At 57.6% G+C, this 5303-nt stretch overlaps 1 long non-coding RNA gene across 1 annotated transcript; it reads right to left on the minus strand.

Moving 5' to 3' along the window:
• Positions 1-425: 425 nt before the first annotated feature.
• Positions 426-1021, minus strand: LOC134164250 (uncharacterized). The gene is made up of 3 exons (XR_009965079.1): positions 955-1021; positions 808-840; positions 426-463 (listed from the first exon to the last, which is right to left on the minus strand). It is a non-coding gene; the product is annotated as an uncharacterized LOC134164250 (long non-coding RNA).
• Between the last annotated feature and the right edge of the window lie 4282 nt (positions 1022-5303).

Raw genomic sequence — 5303 nt, forward strand, 5'->3', positions numbered from 1 at the left:
GCAGAGGGGGGTTGTTCTGGGGTGCACAGTGGGTGCTTTTGGGGTGCAGGGGGTTGTTTTGGGGTGCCGTGGGGGTAGATTTGGGGTGCAGAGGTGTGTTTTGGGGTGCAGGGGGGTGGTTTTGGGGTGCCATGGGGCTTCTGCGATGCATGGGGATGGTTTTAGGGTGCAGGGGTTGTGTTTTGGTGTGCAGGGGGCATGGTTTTGGGGTGCAGGGGGGGCGTTTTGGGATGCAGGGGGTTGTTTTGAGGTGCGGGGGCATGGTTTTGGAGTGCAGAGGGGGTGTTTTCGGATGCAGGGGGCATGGTTTTGGGGTGCAGGGGGGTGTTTTGAGGTGGTTTTGGGGTGCAGGGGGGTGTTTTGCTCCCTGTGGGACCCCCCAAACCCCCCCAGAGCCCCCCCAAAACCCTCTAACGCTCCCCACCCCGCCCCCCAAACCTGAATCTCCTTGAGGTGCTGGTACCTGAGCCCCGAGTTAAGGAGGAAACCTGGGGGGGGGGGGGTTAAAGGAGGGGTTGGGGGGGGTCGGGGAGGATCATGGGAGGGAACTGGGGGTTCCTGGGGATCCCAATGGGATTTGGAGGGGTCCTAAAGGAATTTGGGCTCCTGTGCATGGATCTGGGAGAAGGGGTTGGGGGGGGGGGTCACAAGGGGGAATTGGGGGGTGCTGGGGGGTTGCTGGGATCCCAATAGAATTTTGGGGGGGTCCTAACAGGCAAAGGGGTTTGGGGGGGGGGTCCTGAGGGGTTTTGGAGGCTCCCCAATGAGCTTGGGTGTCCCCCCCCCACTTTGGGGTGCAGCGGATACCACAGCAGGTTCCCTTTGATCTTCTTCACATTCCTATAGGAACACCCCCCCCCCCCCCCGCCATGTATTTTAGGGACCGATCCGAGGTTTGGGGTCCCTCCAGATGTTGCAGTTCCTCCCCCCCAGATGTTGGGGTGCCCCCCTCACCGCGGGTGCCGCACGTGGCCCATGATGTACTCCCGGATGGGGGCACAGGGCCCCGTGCACAGCCTGGAGGTGGGGGGAGACAAAGAGAGGGGGTCAGGAGCACCCCAACCCCCCCAGGACCCCAAAAGCCCCCACTGGGGGGTCCCGCGGGCTCCAACCTGCGCAGCTCGGGATCGGAGGGGAGCTCCAGCTCCGCCATGATGGGCGAAATTGGCGGGAACTACGGGACCAAACTGGGGCGGGCGCGGGGGGGGGGGGGGGGGGCGGGGCCCGGGCCCGATCCTGGCCCCTGCGCGCCCCCCGCAGCCCCCTCCCCCCCCCCTCCGCGTCACGTGGTCATCACCCAGCACCGCCTCCTGCCCCACCCCCGCGGGCTCTTCGCCCTCCAGGTCACCTCGGGTCACGTGGGGCGGGGCCTCGGCACCCCCCGCACTATAGGGGTGCCCCATAACTTTGAGGGGGGCACAGAGGGGGTGCCCCATAACTTGGGGGAGGGCACAAACGGGGACCCCCAGACCCCGCCCCATGACTTGGGGGGCACAAAGGGGGCGCCCCATAACTTGGGGGTCCCAGTGCCCGCCCCCCAACACCCCATAGCGCGGGTCCTGGCCGCCCGCTTGGGGGCGCTGTTGCACCGGGCCCCGGTGCTGCTACGGGAGCGGCGCCGCTCGGTGCTGGGGGCGCTGCTCCGTGGGGGGGGGCACCGGGGCTTCCCCGGCTCTCGCCGCTGCTCCGGGGGCACCGGGGCTCGAACCCGGGAGCTCGGGACCCGAACCCGGGAGCTCGGGGCTCGAACCCGGGGTCCCTGGAGCCTCAATGGGAGCCGCAACCGGATGTGCGGCGGGACCGGGGCATCCCCAGCCCCATCTTTGGATCCAGTGCGGAGCAGTGGGAAGTGAGTTGGGAATGGGGGTAACGGGTGGCAATGGGGGCAATGGGTAATGGGGGGGCAATGGGGTAACATGGGCAATGGGGGGCAATGGGGGTAATGGGGGGCATTGGGGGTAATGGGCAATGGGGGTAATGGGGGCCAATAGGGTCAATGGAGACAATGAGGGGCAATGGTGTCTCTCCCCCCCCACCCCAGAGCCCCCCCTCCTGGAGCCCAGTTCTGCTCTTCCAGCCCCATGGAATTCTGTGTCCGCGCTCCCCCCTACAACCGGATCCGGACCTGGATCCGTGTCCATGTGTGGAGCATCCGGATCTGGATCCAGATCCCATAGGATCTGCTCCCAAGCACCAGGAGCTGTGATGCCAATGGGATCCCGTGCTCCCAGATGATCCAAGGCTCTGGAATGAGGCAGAGCTGCAGCACGAGCCGGTGCTTCGGGGTTGGCTTGGGCTGTTTTAGGGGTGGTTTGGGTGTTTTGGTGTGTTTTTTTCCTCTTTTTGGCCTGTTTTGGGGCTCTGAGCCTGTGTCCCACAGGAGAAGCAGGACAAGGTTTTTTTTGGGTGGGTTTAGGGTGGTTTGGGGTTGTTTTGGGGGTGGTTTTGAATAGTTTTTGGTTGTTTTTGTACTTTTTTGAGCCTGTTTTGGGGTTCTGAACTTGGGTCCCACAGGAGAAACAGGACAAGGTGGTTTTGGGGTGGTTTTGGGGCTCTGAGCTGTGTCCCATAGGAGAAGCAGGACAAGGTGGTTTTGGGGTGGTTTTGGCCCATTTTGGGGGTTGTTTGGGGTGTTTTGGCCTGCTTTTCTCCTGTTTTTGTCCTGTTTTGGGGCTCTGACCCTGTATCCCATTGGAGAAGCAGGACAAGGTGGTTTTGGGGTGGTTTGGGAGTGTTTTGGGGGTTTTGGAGTGATTTGTCCTGTTTTGGGGCTGTTTGGGAGCTCTGACCCTGTATCCCATAGCAGAAGCAGGACAAGGTGTTTTTTGGCTGGTTTTGCAGGTGGTTTTGGTTTGGTTTTGGCCTGTTTTGGGTGCTTTTTTGGACTCTGACTCTGTATCCTACAGAAGAAGCAGGACAAGGTGGTTTTGGGGTGGTTTGGGAGAAGGAGGAGAAGTTTTTTGGCCTCTTTTTGGCATTGGTTTTGCCTGTTTTTGACCCTGTTTCTCTGACCCTGTGTCCCTTAGGAGAAGGAGGACAAGGTGGTTTTGGGGTGGTTTGGCATGTTTTGGGGTTTGCTTTGGGTGTTTTGGTCTGGTTTTCACCTGTTTTTGGTCTGTTTTGTGGCTGTTTTGGGCCTCTTACCCTGTATCCCATAGGAGAAGCAGGACAAGGTGGTTTTGGGGTGGTTTTGGGTTGTTTTGGGGCTGTTTTGGGTGTTTCGAGTTGGTTTTTCATTGGTTTTGGCCTGTTTTGGGGCTTTTTTGGGGTCTGACCCTGTGTCCCTTAGGAGAAGCAGGGCAAGGTGGTTTTTGGGTGGTTTGGGGGTGTTTTGGGAGTGGTTTTGGGTGTTTTGGGGTGTTTTTCTTCTGTTCTGGGTCTCTTTTGGGTCTCCTACCCTGTATCCCATAGGAGAAGCAGGACAAGGTGGGTTTGGGGTGGTTTTGGGGATTTTTTGCATTGTTTTTGCCCTGGTTTTGTCCTGTTTTGGGGCTCTGACCCCATATCCCATAGGAGAAGCAGGGCAAGGTGGGTTTTGGGGTGGTTTTAGGGTGGTTTTGGTTTATGTCCTGTTTTGGGATTCGGACCTTGTGTCGCATAGGAGAAGCAGGACAAGGTGGGTTTGGTGTGGTTTGGGGTGTTTTTGTTCTGTTTTGGGGCTGTTTTGGGGCTCTGACTCTGTATTGCATAGGAGAAGCAGGACAAGGTGGTTTTGGGGGTGGATTTGGGGTATTTGTGGCCTCTTTTGGGGCTAGTTTGGGGCTCTGACCCTGTATCCCATAGGAGAAGCAGGACAGGGTGGTTTTGGGGTCGTTCTGGGGTGGTTTTGGGGTGTTTTTGTCCTTTTTTTTGGGCTGTTTGGGCTCCGCTGTTGGCAGTGGGGACACATGCCATGCCAGACCTTGATGTGAAGGATGGCCTCCCCTGTTACCAGAGAGTCATACAGCAGAAAAGAGGGGCAGGCCCAGCAGCCTGTAGTTGTCATATATTGGAGATATGATCTAGGCCAAATCCCCTGCTCAAGTAGGGTCACCCAAAACATATATAAAACAAAAAGGGGGAGATGTGGAGGCAGTGTTCTCACAGGAGAGTGGATAATTGGTACATAAATTCTGAATAATCCTGAAAGATGCAGCAAGGCCATGAGAGGCCCGAGGAAGCCTGAACAAGCAAGATAAGAAGCAGCTGGAATTCACTGAGGTAATGAGAACTGTGCACTGTTGGCAAGCTTTGGAGGTCAAGTTCCCACACCTGTGCTTAACCAATTATATGTTAGTCACTAAGGGTCTTCAAGACATGTATCCAATCATAATATGCCAAATCACTGTAAGTGCATGTAAGAAATACTATAAAAGGAGTTACGGCTTTGTAAAAAATGGCTTTTGTCTGATCATATTGATCTCTGACTGGGTCCATGTGTTTTCTGCGGCACGGAGTTATTGGGGGGTGGTGGGGGGGTAGGCACTGAGACCGGTCCCTGCCAGGCAGGAGGCAGCAGGCGGGCACTAGGACCCGGATGCGGGAGGCGTCGGGCTGGCACTAGGACACCGTTGCGGGAGGCAGCGGGCGGGCACTAGGACCCTGATACCGGAGCTATATAGTGCTGAGGGTGCTGGGGGGTTCTGTGGGTGCTGGGGTTTCTATAGGTGCTAGGATGACTGGGTGCACTGGAGCTGTTGTGGTTGCTGGCAGTGGTGGGGGTGGTATGGGTGCAATGCATGCTATGGGTGCTGTGGGCTCTATGGGTGCTGGGGGTGCAATGGGTGCTGTGAGCCCTGGCCCCAGTCCCTGCTCCAGGCACTGGGGACCCCAGTGCTGGCATCTGGGAGAGGTCCAAAGAGTGCTGGGATGGGTGTTGGGAGCTGGGATGGATACAACCTTGAAGCTTGTGAGGTCCTAAGGGAAGATCCCAAGCCTGGAAGCAGGATGCTCCAGCTGGATGCAGGGATGAAGTGGGATGCTCCAGCTGGATGCAGGGATGAAGCAGAACCATGGAAGTTTGGGTTCTCCTTCATCATTTCGGTGTGGAGAGGAGCCTTCAGCATGGATTGGAGCCACAGGACAAGGGGTGATGGGTTCCAACTGGAACAGCGAAGTTCAGGTTGGAGATAAGGAAGTGAGGGTGCTGGGACACTGGGATGGGTTGGATGGAGAAGAATGGATGGGCTTGGAGCAACCTGGTCTAATGGAAGCTGTCCCCCCTGCCTCTTCATGCCATGCTTTAATGGCAGGGCAATGATTGGACTTGATGCTCCTGAAAGTCTTTCACAAACTGGTTGATTTTCCATACCACAGCACGTCAT

This window comes from Pezoporus occidentalis, unplaced genomic scaffold, assembly GCF_034315485.1.
Source record: "Pezoporus occidentalis ecotype Australia unplaced genomic scaffold, CSIRO_AGI_Poc_V1 ctg2135, whole genome shotgun sequence".
Classification (NCBI taxonomy): Eukaryota; Metazoa; Chordata; class Aves; order Psittaciformes; family Psittacidae; genus Pezoporus; species Pezoporus occidentalis.